The following is a 14,867-nucleotide window of genomic DNA, read 5'->3' on the forward strand; positions in this document are numbered from 1 at the left end:
GTGGTTGAGGCAGTTACAATAACTTTTTCTAAGACAGTTAGACAAGTACATGTATTGGAAAAGTTTAGAATGTTATGGGCCAAACACTAGCAAATGGGATGAGATTAGATGGGGCCTCTTGGTTGGCATGGACCAGCACACACCCACTACTGGGCAAGTGTGGTGAAAGGTGAAGACAGCTTCTGAAAGGACCCTGCCTTTTCAGGGTAGGAGGAGGAGGCGTGAAATTAGAAATGAACTCAAGCCCTGTTGACTGCAATGGAAAGGAAACTTTTGAGGAATATGTTCTTTCAGAAGTGTTGTTATGGAAGGTGGTTTTTATCAGAGCTGTTGTGACTGGGATGGAGAAGCTGGGAGAATTGAATAGAATTCTTGTAGGAAGCAGTATAGGAAGAGGTATTGGCAAATTAACTGTAGGAGCCCATGGGCTTGTGCTGAATACTGTTTGCTGTTTTACACCCTGGAATGGTATTTAAGATTTGATCCAGTTATACCTTTTGTTCCTCATCCATCTTTACCTCTTTTGTTCATTTGGTACCACTAACACGACTGTCACTCATTCTCCTCTTCTCTCCAGCCCAACCCCTCTCTCCACCATTAAACTTATTTCTAACTTTTTCAGTTTTGATGAAAGGTCAACATTAAGGTGACCTGAAACGTTAACTCTGTTTCTCTCTCCACAGACGTTGCCAGTTGAATATTTCCATGATTTTTTTTCCAGAACTTCAGTATCTATAGCGTTTTGATTTGGTATTTTGGTTTTGAAGTATCCTTTGTGACCTGGATAATATTTATGACTTAAACTATGTCATTCAATTTGCTGTTTGTGTGGGCTTGGCATATGGAAATTGGCTGCTATCCATCCTGTGTTACAGCGGGTTGCAATTGTTTCATCAGTTCTGAAGTACTTGGGAACATTTTAAATTTGTGAAAGGTGCTTTATGAAGGTGCTGCTTTTGATAGTAATTGTACTTCTGACCTGTAAGTAATGGTGGCAAATGTATGCTTTTCTGAAGTAATCTTTGTTACTTTAAAAAAAAAGTAGCTTTTTGCTTGTTGCTAAATAGTGGAAATTGAAAAATATTCAGTGTGAATACTTCTTAGGTTCCCTTTAAATAAGGAAGTCAATTGTGAAAAGGGCAAGGGTTCTACAAAGGTAAATAGGTTGTGGGCACAGATCTGCCAAATGTAGTATTTAGGAAAATGTAAAAGTGTCCATACTGGCAAAAGTGAAGCATTTCAGTCTCTGCACTTGTTTTGCTGATTGAGTTGGTAAAGCATTAACCATTACCATTATTTCAATCCTGAGATTGGTAGGAATGACTTGTCCATCCTCTCAGGTCCCTAAAGCTGATTATAATAGTACATGTTGTACTTTATCTACACTCCTTGCTGCCTCAGTAAACAACCAACATAATCCAAGACCCCACCCACCCGGACATTCTCTCTTCTCTTCTTCCCCCCCACCCCCCATTGGGCAGAAAGTGTGAGAGCACATACCACCAGGCTCAAGAACTGCTATCCAGTTGTTATAAGACTATTGAACGGTCCCCTAGTACAATAAGATGGACTTTTGACCTCACAATCTACTTCGTTATGACCTTGCACCTTATTGTCTGCACTGCACTTTCTCTGTAACTGTAATACTATATTCTACATTCTGTTATTGTTTTCCTTGTACTTCCTCAATGCACTGTGAGAATGAAATGAACTGTATGGATGGCATGCAAAACAAAGTTTTTTGCTGTATCTCAGTACATGTGACAATAAAACAATTTACCAAGTAGGATGGTGGCACATTGTAGGTGTACAGCTTGCTTGAGAAATTATAAACAACTTCCTTTTGTGTCCTTGAACTGTAATCTAATTGTGATGGGGGGGGGGGGGGGGGGAAGAGCCATTGCTGACTTTAAGCATGAGAACTTAAAAACAAACCATATCCTGCAATGGCTGGAATAAAAGCCTAAAATACCACAGGATACGAGATTGCCTCTGTATTTGAGGGAGTCATAAATTTGTTACTATGAACATTAAATACAAGATCAGAATTCATTTTCAGCGGGGAGGTGAAGGATTACAGGACCCTTTAAACTATTCCTCTTAGATATACATTTCCCTGAGATCAAGAACAGTGAGATTCTAAGGCTATTTTTGTGTAGTTGTGTATGTGAAAGATAAATTTCCCCAGGAGCAAACAATTCTAGTGAGATGGATGAGGCCACTGGATAGGGTCATCACTTTAACGTTACAGAAGGTTAACTCCATCTTGTCCCCTGTATCTCAATTGGTAGCACTCTCGTTCTGAGGCAGAAAGCTTTCTGTTCAAGTTCTGTATTATAACATAGACTGATCATCCTGTCTAGTAGTGGGTGGGGGATACTGAACTGATGCATCTATGGCCCTCTTCCTTTTATTTTATAGAGTTTTAATCATGGAGGAAACAATTTTACTACTTCAGTATGGAAGAACACGGTATTAAAAGAAAATTTTTAGTTGCTTAAAATCCAGATCACTTGTAGCATGAGTTTTTGGAATATTCTCACTTATATTGTGTAAGGATATTTCAAAAGATGGTCACATTTGCTCACAATGTATTTTTTTTCAATTTGTGCTCAGTATTTGATGCTGGCATTGCTGCATATGTTGTGATGATATCAAGAGTCATCTACATAAAAATAGTCAACAAGTTATGTATGTGCATACAAGTCCATAAAGTAGTGTAATTAAGGGAGGTAGTTTTAGAGTGCATAACTACTAAAGGAGAAATGTGAATTTCCCCATCTTTAATGTAGCATGGAAAGTGAGTATTTAACACATATGGAAGCATGTAGTATTTATCCATCATTGTTGCCAAGTTTAGTGCAGACACAGTATATAAGCACATCTGGCCAAAGGAATTTCTAGAACAACCATTGAAATTGACTCTATTTATTGGAAAAATACAATATCATATTTAGAGCTACTATTTCTGAAGCGCTTGTATTGGCTTTACAAGGTACTTATAGGATGTCATCTTTAAAGAAAAAATGTTTGCTTATGTACTGTCATTGGTTTTATATACACAAGAATTATATGATGAAATAATTCCAAGTGCTTAAAGTAATTAACTATTTTATTGCCTTAGTTTTGCACTTCAATTATGTAGTTACAGGGAGTTCTGATTTTAATACCTTTAAAATATATATACCACAAATTTAAAAGAAACATATGTTTTGTTAAATCAGATTTTAATTTCATACTGATGATCTTTGCTAGTCCATGACATTGTTATAATAATGCTGAGTTTGGCAAACAGTATTTGGAATGTAGACCATTGAGTCCTACAGAACACACAGAATTTCTTGACATTAAGCAGTATTTATTTTTGTGTGTGGAAATTGTTTATTGTTATCTTAAGATTCCTTTTGTACAGGTGCAGGATACTGTGTTATGGCTGAACTCTTGTGGAAACTTTATCAACAACTTGAGGAACTGATTCCAGGTAATGGTTAGTATGTTACTTGTCTGCTGCGCAGATGCGTTGCCAATTTTTATTGTACTTTTGCTGTTTTTCCCTTTTGTCTAAATAATACGGCATTAGAAGTTGTATTTTGGAATTTTCATCTTTGCTTATGCTTATTATCAATGAAAAATATTCTGATTTCATCTGTAACATTTGTTGCATACATGTTTCTGTGCCATATGATTCCAAATACTTCAAATGTTGTTTAAACAACTTATTTAAATCTGTGAGCATTGGTTTTACATTTTAATTTGACTGTTGGTAATGCATTTTAATTTTGGCCAAAGTGAGGCAAGATATGTCGCATTAGAGACTTTCAAATGTCCATACCTTTTTGATAAAAGTTGCACCAATATTGAGATGTAGTTTTGGTGACATTTCTTATTTAGTCAATAAATTTGTTCAGTAAATCTGCCAATAAATTTTGTTTTCTCATTGTCTTGCCCTCTTGTGTAATGTTAATTTATGTTGCTGAGAAATTGCACTATGATCATGATCATATTTGAAGTTTTCAATCAGAAAAAAATGTTTGAAGTGGCCGTATGGACCATCCATCCATTTATTTTTCTGTTTATGAAAATCAGAAAGCACAGATGCAAGAAATCTGAAATAATATTTAAAAAAGAAACCAGAAAATGCTGGAAGCACCTTGGGTAGCATCTGTGGAAAGAGAAACAGTTAGCTTTTTGGGTCCAGAGCCCTTCATCAGAAATTAAGTTGTGATAAAAGATCATGGACCTGAAATGTTAACTGCTTTTCTTTCAACCTGCTGAGTGTTTCCAGCATTTTCCATTTCTATTTGTTCAGTTACTTAATGCATATTTAGTGATTATAAAAGCAGTAAATACTGGAAACACTCAGAAGGTCAGGTAGCAGCTATGGAAGAGAAAGAGTTAATGTTTCAGGTTGAAGCCCCCTTGTTAGAATGGTGAGTTTGGTAACTGCCTCATTTGCTGAAGTTTTTAATATCAGACCATCCCTCAGTTTGGTGAGAGGGTGATACTTAGAACATAGAACATTACAGCACAGTACAGGCCCTTTGGCCCACAATGTTGTGCCGACATTTTATCCTGCTCTAAGATCTATCCAACCTTTCCCTCCCACATAGCCGTCCATTTTTCTATCATTCATGTGGCTATCTAAGAGTCTCTTAAATGTCTTACGTACTAAAGTATCCTGGAAAAAAAAATCAACACTTGATGGTATGCAACATAGCTAGCATTTTGCACAGCTACATAAAAGACTGACAAGTGGGTCCCATGGTGGAAATTGGTTGCATGTATTACTTGACCTATTCTAGATCTTTTCAGGGTCCTCTCTTGGCTTGATAATCCAAAATGATGTTATAACAGATGTGAACAAAATGCATGAAACTTTTGCAGTTGTAATGTGGCAGATTTCATAGCTTGGAAGTAATAAATATTTTTGTTCTATATTAATTTTGTTTAAACTTGGTAAAATCCTGAAATGATTGATAAGCTGCATGCACATGTAGCCTCAATTGAATGTGACCAATTTTTTTCTCCAAAAAAAAAGTGGCAAAATGGTGGAATAAGTAAAACTGTTAGATGGAACTTTCAGTAAATGAGGTAATGTATTTTGGTTCAAATACACTTGTCTTGTTGTAGCTGGGTTGTTGGCTGCCACAGTATTGCCTCCATTTGCCACTCTATCAATTGTGCAGCATGCTAGTTATTGGTACTGAGCCAGTCTGATACAGAAGGACATGGAATTGATTGCTTCTGACTGTTCGTGCAATGACCTCATTCCCAACGTGGGTTTTAAACCATAGTTACCTCTTATGACCATAGAAACAGCCAGTTCTTCTGGATGCCATTGGAGATATCTTAGAGTGGACCAATTGTTTCTCATCTAACTTCTCAATTCATCACTGCTTCTTGCAAATTTTAAATTTGGGTATTGACCTTCTCTTGCTGATCTTGTTCCAACCTGTAATCAGTTAATCCTAGAGATTCATGTTTTCAATTAAGTTGCTGTCAGTCCCCTTGTTTGTATTAACATTCTGAACATATCTGGAATTGTTGGGGGGTGGGATCCGAACTGGAGAGACTGGGGAAGAGGTGTTTGGCTCTCAGATAGAGAAAGCTTGTAGTAGGTACGAGAGGGAGGATAGGCAGGTGATAGAGAAGGGACATGCTCAGACTGGTTTGAGATGTGTCTATTTTAATGCAAGGAGTATTGTGAACAAGGTGGATGAGCTTAGAGCTTGGATAAAATACTTGGAGATACGATGTGGTGGCCATTACAGAGACTTGGATGGCTCGGGGACTGGAATGGTTACTTCAAGTGCTGGGTTTTAGATGTTTCAGAAAGGACAGGGAGGGAGGCAAGAGAGGTGGGGGAGTAGCACTGTCGATCAGAGACAGTGTCACGGCTGCAGAAAAGGTGGACGTCATGGAGGGACTGTCCACGGAGTCTCTGTGGGTGGAGGTTAGGAACAGGAAGGGGTCAATAACTTTACTGGGTGTTTTTTATAGGCCGCCCAATAGTAACAGGGATATTGAGGAGCAGATAGGGAAGCAGATCCTAGAAAGGTGTGATAATAACAGATGGGAGATTTTAATTTCCCAAACATCAATTGGCATCTCCATACAGTGAGGGGTTTAGATGGGATGGAGTTTAAGTGTGTTCAGGAAGGATTCTTGACACAATATGTAGATAAGCCTACAAGAGGAGAGGCTGTGCTTGATTTGGTATTGAGAAGTGAACCTGGTCAGGTGTCAGATCTCTCAGTGGGAGAGCATTTTGAATATAGTGATCATAATTCTATCTCCTTTACAATAGCATTGGAGGGAGATAGGAACAGACTGACTAGAAAGGTGTTTACTTGGAGTAAAGGGAATTATGAGGCTCTCAGGCAGGAAATTGGAAGCTTAAATTGGGAACAGATGTTCTCGGAAAAGTACGGAAGAAGTGTGGCAAATATTCAGGGGATATTTGTGTGGAGTTCTGCATAGGCAGGTTCCAATGAGACAGGGGAGTCACGAGAGGATACAGGAACCTTGGTGTACAAAGGCTGTAAAAAATGTAGTCAAAAGGAAAAGAAAAGCTTACAAAAGGTACAGAGAGCAAGGTAATGTTAGGGATCTGGAAGAGTATAAGACTAACAGGAAGTAGCTTAAGAAGGAAATTAGGAGAGCCAGAAGGGGACATGAGAAGGCCTTGGCGGGCAGGATTAAGGAAAACCCCAAGGCATTCTACAAGTATGTGAAGAGCAAGAGGATAAGATGCGAAAGGTTTGGGCTTGTCAAGTGCAGCAGTGGGAAAGAGTGTATGGATCCAGAAGAAATAGCAGAGGTACTTAGTGAATACTGATGTAAAGTATTCATTACGGAAAAAGATCTGGGTGATTGTAGTGAGGACTTGCAGCAGGCTGAAAAGCTTGAGCATGTAGATATTAAGAAAGAGGAGGTGCTGGAACTTTTGGAAAGCATCAAGTTGGATAATTTGCCGGGACCGGATGAGATGTACCCCAGGCTGCTGTGGGAGGCGAGGGAGGAGTTTGCGGAGGCTCTGACGATGATTTTTGCGTCGTCGATGGAGACGGGAGAGGTTCCAGAAGATTGGAGGGTTGTGGATGTTGTTCCCTTATTCAAGAAAGGGAGTAGAGATAGCCCAGGAAATTATAGACCAGGAAGTCTTACCTCAGTGGTTGGTAAGGAGATGGAGAAGATCCTGAGAGGCAGGATTTATGAACATCTGGAGAGGTAAAATATGATTAGGAATAGTCAGCATGGCTTTGTCAAGGGCAGGTCCTGCCTTACGAGCCTGATTGAATTTTTTGAGGATGTGACTAAACACATCAATGAAGGGAGAGCAGTAGATGTAGTGTATATGGATTTCAGCAAGACATTTGATAAGGTACCCCATGCAAGGCTTATTGAGAAAGTAAGGAGGCATGGGATCCAAGGGGACATTGCAATGTGGATCGAGAACTGGCTGGCCCACAAAAGGGCAAAGAGTGGTTGTTGAAGGGTCGTATTCTGCATGGAGGTCGGTGATCAGTAGTGTACCTCAGGGATCTGTTCTGGGACCCTTACTCTTTGTGATTTTTATAAATGACCTGGATGAGGAAGTGGAGGGATGGGTTAGTAAGTTTGCGGATGACACAAAGGTTGGAGGTGTTGTGGTTAGTATAGAAGGCTGTCAGAGGTTACAGCAGGACATAGATAAGATGCAAAGTTGGGATGAGAAGTGGCAGATGCAGTTCAACCCAGATAAGTGTGAAGTGGTTCATTTTGGTAGGTCAAATATGGTGGCAGAGTATAGTATTAATGGTAGGACTCTTGGCAGTGTGGAGGATCAGAGGGATCTTGGGGTCTGAGTCCTTAGGACACTCAAAGCAGCTGCACAGGTTGACTCTGTGGTTAAGAAGGCATATGGTGTATTGTCCTTCATCAATCAGGGAGTTGAATTTAGGAGCCGGGAGGTATTGTTGCAGCTATTATAGGACCCTGGTCAGACCCCACTTGGAGTACTGTGCTCAGTTCTGGTCGCCTCATTACAGGAAGGATGTGGAAGCCATAGAAAGGGTGCAGAAGAGATTTACAAGGATGCTGCCTGGAATGCGGAGCATGCCTTATGAAAGCAGGTTGAGGGAACTCGGCCTTTTCTCCTTGGAGAGACGGAGGATGAGGGGGGAACCTGATAGAGGTATATAAGATGATGAGAGGCATTGATCCGGTAGATGGTCAGAGGCTTTTCCCCAGGGCTGAAATCGTTGCCACAAGAGGACACAGGTTTAAGGTGCTGTGGGGAGTAGGTATGTGGGAGATGTCAGGGGTAAGTCTTTTACTCAGAGAGTGGTGAGTGCGTGGAATGGACTGCCAGCAATGGTGGTGGAGGCGGATACGATAGGGTCTTTTAAGAGACTTTTGGATAGGTACATGGAGCTGAGAAAAATAGAGGGCTATGGGTAAGCCTAGTAATTTCTAGGGTAGGGACATGTTCGGCACAACTTTGTGGGCCGAAGGGTCTGAATTGTGCTGTAGGTTTTCTATGTTTCTATCACAATCCTTGTACATGGCAACCTTAGTGTGGGTTCAGATTGAAAAGATTGTCCATTCTTTAGTGATTGCTGTTATAATCCTTCAACTAGAACAAGGTGACATCATCAATAGCTTTGTGTTGAGTGGTTGTCGTGCCTCATAACTGAAGGTGCAAAATGAAGAGGCAAGTATTTTGATGTAAATGGTTCAAGACTGAACAGGACAACTAGGGCTGTGGGGTCTGTAGCTTCAAAACCCTATCAGAATTGGTGAATTTAAGAGTAGGTAAATGATTGAAGGGAAGGGCATTTGTGAATAAATGGGTACATTTGTGAATGGGACTACTTGAATTTGGAAGGTAAACACCTAGATGCACTGGCTGGAATGATGGAATGTTTGTGTAATGTTTCCTATAAGTCTATGAGCAGAGAATAAAAAGGCTGAAATTAATTACGGCTAACTGAAGAAAATACATTTAGAAATAAACACTTTTACACTCTGTAAACCTGAAACATTAACTTTGCTTCTCTCTGCACAAATGCTATCTGACCTGCTGAGTGGTTCCAGCAATTTTTGTTTTCAGATTTCCAGCAGCTGTAGTTTTTTTGATTTTTAAAATGTAATTAGAATTTGTTTCAAAAGCATTCTGCTGCCATATTTCTACAGATTAGATTTCCGCTGAGGCTTGGCAGGTCAAACTTTATCAGCCTCTGAGAAAGTACAAGAGTATCCTCTGCTTTCAGAATAAAAGTTCAAATTAATTTCAAAATCTGGCATAGAAAATAAAATCCTGTTGCGTAAATTATTTCTGGAATTCAGGACTTGAATCCAGAAGTGATGTAAGAATATTTAATAGTCCAAGAACTTGGTTGAGTTTAAGAAGTTTAGCCTGTTTCCATAAATCATCTCATTGAAAACGTAGTGGATCTTTAACTTGATATTGAAGCAAATAATTGCAGGTATGAGAAATATGAAATGCCAGAGATGTTCAGTAGGTCAGCTGGCATCTGTGGAAAGAAAAACATAACCAATTTTTCAGGTCAGTGACCCTCCATTAGAACTTCATTTTGATGAAGGACTGTTCACTTGAAACTTTGCTGTTTCTTTCTCCACAGAATCTGCTTGTCCTTTTGGGTGTTTCTGGTATGATGCTATTCTCTTTTTTTCATTTATTAATTGTATAATGTGTGGAAGTAAAAGTATGCTCCAGATTGGTTTTTGAAGCTTACCAATGTGGTATTCTCTTAAATTTTAAGGTATTTCGTTGATAGCACTCTTTCTTAGATTGTGGGTTCAAATCCTGCAGGGTGCTGCACAGAGCAAGTTGCTGTATTTCGTATGCTAAATGGTGATCTCGTAAAAGATTTAAGAGCACTATTTAAAGAACAAGATTTTTCAAATGAAAACTATTTTCACTTTGGTGTCATAGTGCTTTTGGTTATTTAGATTGCAAAAATCTGTTCATTGTCACTCTATCAGAATTGTGGATGATTTACTGTGGATTCTTAGTTGGCTAAAGAGTTTTATGTGCAGATTTTGCTGCAGACGAGGCAGACTTTGTTTAACAGAGCACTTGGGTGGATTAGTTGGTGATGGGTGCTATGCTGTTGTTTGTGCATACTTTGTATGAATGCTCCTTTTGTAGAGACTGAAAATGCTGTGTATCTATCTGAACGATCCTTCTGCATTTTGAGTGGTTATGTGTCAGGAGTTCCCATGAGCCATTGAGGACATTAAATATTTTCAAGGAAACCTTGAGAGTGTCCTTGAAGCATTTTCTCTGTCACTCTTATTCTTGGTGTGATAGAGTTCGGAGTAGAGTGATTGTTTTAAGAATCTATCATAGAGGTGATGTGGCCTGTCCATTGGAGTTGTGTGAGTGATAAGAGCCTTAACAATTAGCCAGGAGAATTGCTGACATTGGATTGCTTACTCTTTGAATGGATTTGGAGGATTTTGTGGTGAAGCACAAGTGCTACTTCAGTATGTTGAAGTGCCTGTTGTAGATTGTCCAGGTCTTTGATGCATATATTCAGGACAGGATTGCTGTTGCCTGTTGGATCATATACTGGGTACTGGGTTTGAGGTCGGTCTTCAAACACTTTTTTTTCTCTGTTGGTACAAGCATAGGTTGTGATGAACTTCATCATCAATGTTTGCCTTTGAGGTGAATCCTGACAAAAGGAAGGTGATCGATACTTTCCAGGGATCTTCATTGTTGAGGGGCTTTGTTGTATGACAACGTCAAGTTGGTAGAGGACCTTCATCTTCTGGATGTTTGGTGGGAGGCTCGTCTTCTCGTATGTATAAGTGAAAATGACTTGTACTCATTTGGAGAAAGAACTTTGTGGAAGTACACTGTAAATTGATGGTCTTAGTTTCAGAGTGGAGACAACGAAGAGTTAAGTTTCCCCTTCCTTCTGTAGAGTAACTACTCAAGTTAGATTACAACAGGCATCACACCTAATGATGAGCAGGAATAGATGGAACAAATCGGAGCTGGTGCAGGGGGCAGGGCTTCAGGTTTTTGGATCATTGGGATCTTTTCTTGGGCAGAGGTGACCTTTACAAGAGGGGCAGATTGCACCTTAACTGGAGGGGAACCAATATCCTGGCTGGGAGGTTTGCTAGTGCCATTCAGGAGGGTTTTAAGTAGTTTGGTAGGGGGATGGGAACCAGAGCATCAGGTCAAAGTGGAGGGATTGAAAGAACGGTAGATGTCACGATCAGTGAGTTTGTAAGGAAGGACAGGGCAGGAGCAAGTTGATAGACGTGATGGGATGGACGGGTTGAAATGTGTTTATTTTAATGTTGGCAGTATTAAGAGTAAGTGTGACGAACTTGGAGCATGGATCAGTACATGGAACTGATGTGGCCATTACCAAGACTTTGAGAAAAGGATAGGACTGAATAGTCATAGAACAATATAGCACAGATATAGGCCCTTCGGCCCAACAAGTCCATGCCAACCAAGGTGCCCACTCAGTCCCAATTTCCTGCATTCGGCCCATATCCCTCCAAGCCCCGCCGCTTAGATGTACCTATCTAAGTGCTTTTTAAATGATACCATTGTATCTTCCTCAACCACTTCTGGTAGATCATTCCATATACTCATCACCCTCTGCGTGGAAAAAGTTGCCCCTCAGGTCCCTTATAAATGTTTCCCCTCTCATCCTAAACCTATGCCCCTAGTTCTGGACTCCCCGACCCTAGGGAAAATACTATTAGCATCAACCTTATCTTTGCCTCTCAAAATTTTAAACATTTCTATAAGGTTGCCCCTTATTCTCCTATGTTCCAAAGAATAAAGATCTAGCCTGACCAAATCTCACCCTTTGACTCAGGCCTGGCAATGTCCTCATAAATCTTTTCTGTACTCTTTCCAGTTTAACCATGTCTTTCCTATTACAGTGTGACCAAAACTGTACACAGTACCTCAAGTGTGGCCTCACTGACTTAGTGAACTATAGCATAGTGTCCCAACTCCTATACTCAATGTTCCAGCCTTTCGATCTTTTAGAAAAGATAGAGAAGGAAGTAAAAGGGGGGGTGGGGAGTTGCACTATTAATCAGGGATGCTATCACAGCTCCACTTGGGAACTAATGGTGGGCTCATCCACTGAGTCTATATGGGTAGAACTCAAAAATAAGGAAGATGCAATCACTCTGATGGGATTATACTACAGACTGCTCCAGTAGTCATTGGGACATTGCGGTAGAGATGTGCAGGCAGATGAAGGAAAGGTGTAAAAACAACAGGGCTGTTGTAGTGGGTGACTTTAACTTCCTCGATTACGGACTGGGACCTTCTTAGTGGAAGAGGTTTAGACGGGGCAGAATTCAGGAGCGTTTCTTAAATCGGGATGTAGATAGTCCAACTAGAGGAGGGGCCATTACTGAACCTGGTATTGGGAAATGAGCCTGGCCAGGTGACTGACCTTTTGGTGGGAGAACATTTCAGGAAGGGTGATCACAACTCAAGTTTTAAGATGGTTATGCATAAGGGTAAGTATGGAGCTTGTGGGAGAGCATGCAATTGGGTAAATTAGGAGAGTATTAGGCAGGAACTAGGGAAAGTTAAATAGGAACAGCTGTTTTTGGCCAAGCTCACATCTGACGTGGAAGGTGTTTAAAGACCAACTGCACAGAGTAATTGACAGGTACTGCATGTTCCAGTAAGAAGGAAGGACAAGGATGGCAATGTAAGGGAACCTTGGATGTCAAGAGAATTGGTGAATTTAGTAAAGAAGAAAAAGGAAGCACATGCAAGGTTTAGGAAGCTAAAATCAAACAGAGCCTTTGAGGATTATAAAGAAGCTAGAAAAGAACCTGGGAATGGAATTAGGAGAGCCAGTAGGGGCCATGAAAAGTCTTTGTCAAGAAGGATTAAAGAGAATCCCAAGGCACCCTGTACATGTATCAAGAGCAAGAGGATAACTAGGAAGAGGGTAGGATCACTCAAGGATAAAGGAAATGTTACGTACCAGCAACAAAAGAAATACACTGAGTCATGTATAAGTGTTAGAAACTATTTTATTAATAACTATATATGATACTAAGAAAAAATAAAAGTAAAAATGTTAGATCTTAAACATTAACCCCAAAAACTAAACCCAAAGTGTGTGTGTGTGTGTGGCAAATTCCCAAAGTCCAAGTCCAGGAATAGTTCTCAAAGTTCGGTTCAGCAAGCCATAGGGTGAAACGTGAGCAAAGGCTTTTGCAAAACCACCGTTGACTGAAGAGAAAATGTAGAGAGAGAATAGAGACATTACGAAATCCAAATGTTCCACGACACCTCATTCACTGATGATCTCCACTGCTTTGTTCCGAAGTATCTGCCACCCCGAAAGGCTTTTGAGACGTGGCCGTCCACACAAGTACCTGTTTCGTTCTGCTGGTTAACGACAAAGTGGACTCCACTGGATTATTCCAAAAATCCTTATGTGGATTGTAGTGACAGACACAGTTATTGTTTTTCATCCATTGATCTTTCTCCTCTCTCTCCTTCTGACTCTGACTGAACCAAAACATCAGCACGTCGTTATCTCCTGTTGTTGTAATAACGCCACACACACACTACTGTACTATGTCTTAAAGGGACATTCACCAAATAGTAACCTAATCCGTAACAGAAGTAACATGTGCTTGGAGGTGTAAGGTGTGGGCGAAGTCCTAAATAAGTAGTTTGCCTCAGTATTTACCAAATAGAAGAACATGGAGGATTGTGAGATCAGAGTGGAGCATGCTAGTATGCTATGGCGTGTTAAGATAAAGAAGGAGGTAGTGTTGGATCTCTTGAAGAATGTGAAGGTGGATAAGTCCTGAGGACCCGATGGGATATACCCCAGGTTATTGAGAGAAGCAAGAGATGAGACTGGGGCCTTAACCAAGATCTTCGTGTCCCCTTTAGCCAGAGGCAAAGTCCTGGAGGACTGGTGAGTAGCTAATCTTCATTATTTAAGAAGGCAAATGGGGAATATTCTGGAAACTATAGACTGGTGAGTCTCACGTCAGTGATAGGGAAGCTATTGGAGAGGATGCTTAGGGATAGAATTTATGAGCATTTGGAAAACCATGGCCTTTTTCGGGACAGTCAACATGGCTTAGTGTGGGGCAAGTTGTGTCTTACTAATTTGATTGAGTTTTTCGAGGAGGTGATGAAGGTGATTGAGCTGTGTATGTTGTCTACATGAATTATAGTAAGGTATTTGACAAAGTCCTCCATGGTAGGTTCATCCAGAAGATTAAGATGCATGGGATCCATGGTGACTTGGCTATTTGGACTCAGAATTGGCTTGCCCATGGAAAACAGAGGGTAGTGGTTAATGGGATTATTTTGGCTGGGGGTTCGTGACTAGTGGTGTTACTCAGGGATCTGTACTGGGACCTCTGCTGTTTGTGATGTACATAACTTCTTTGGGTGAAGACATGGAAGAGTGGGCTTGTAAGTTCACAGATAATACAAAGTTTGGTGGCATTGTGGATCGCATAGAAGATTGCCAAAGGATATAGTGGGATACAGGTCAGTTGCAGATATGGATGAAGAAATGACAGATGGAGTTGAATCTGGCTAAGTGTGAGGTGTTGCACTTTGGCAGATCAAATGTCAAGGGGATAGTTCACAGTTAATGGCAGGATCCTTAACAGTGTTGATGTACAGAGGGACCTTGGGGTCCAAATCCATAGTTCCCTGAATGTGGCTGCACAAGTTGATAGGGTGGTAAAGAAGGCATATGGCGTGCTTTGCTTTATTGGCTGAGGCATTGAGTTCAAGAGTCAGGAAGTTATGTTGCAGCTTTATAAAACTCTAGTTGGGCCACAGCTGGAGTATTGCATTCAATTCTGGTTGCCCAATT

General features: G+C 40.4%; 1 protein-coding gene across 4 annotated transcripts in view; it reads left to right on the top strand.

The window, feature by feature from the left end:
- ptpra (protein tyrosine phosphatase receptor type A) overlaps positions 1-14,867 on the top strand; it is a 184,624-nt gene that overhangs the window by 20,082 nt on the left and 149,675 nt on the right. The window contains exon 2 of one of the 4 annotated variants that reach the window (XM_052035031.1): positions 3,413-3,481. The exons of the other annotated variants lie outside the window; for them this stretch is intronic. The gene's annotated coding sequence lies outside the window, so the exon portion shown is untranslated. The remainder of the gene's footprint in view (positions 1-3,412; positions 3,482-14,867) is intronic. 4 annotated transcript variants of the gene reach the window in all.

This window comes from Pristis pectinata, chromosome 2 (assembly GCF_009764475.1).
Source record: "Pristis pectinata isolate sPriPec2 chromosome 2, sPriPec2.1.pri, whole genome shotgun sequence".
NCBI classification, from domain to species: domain Eukaryota; kingdom Metazoa; phylum Chordata; class Chondrichthyes; order Rhinopristiformes; family Pristidae; genus Pristis; species Pristis pectinata.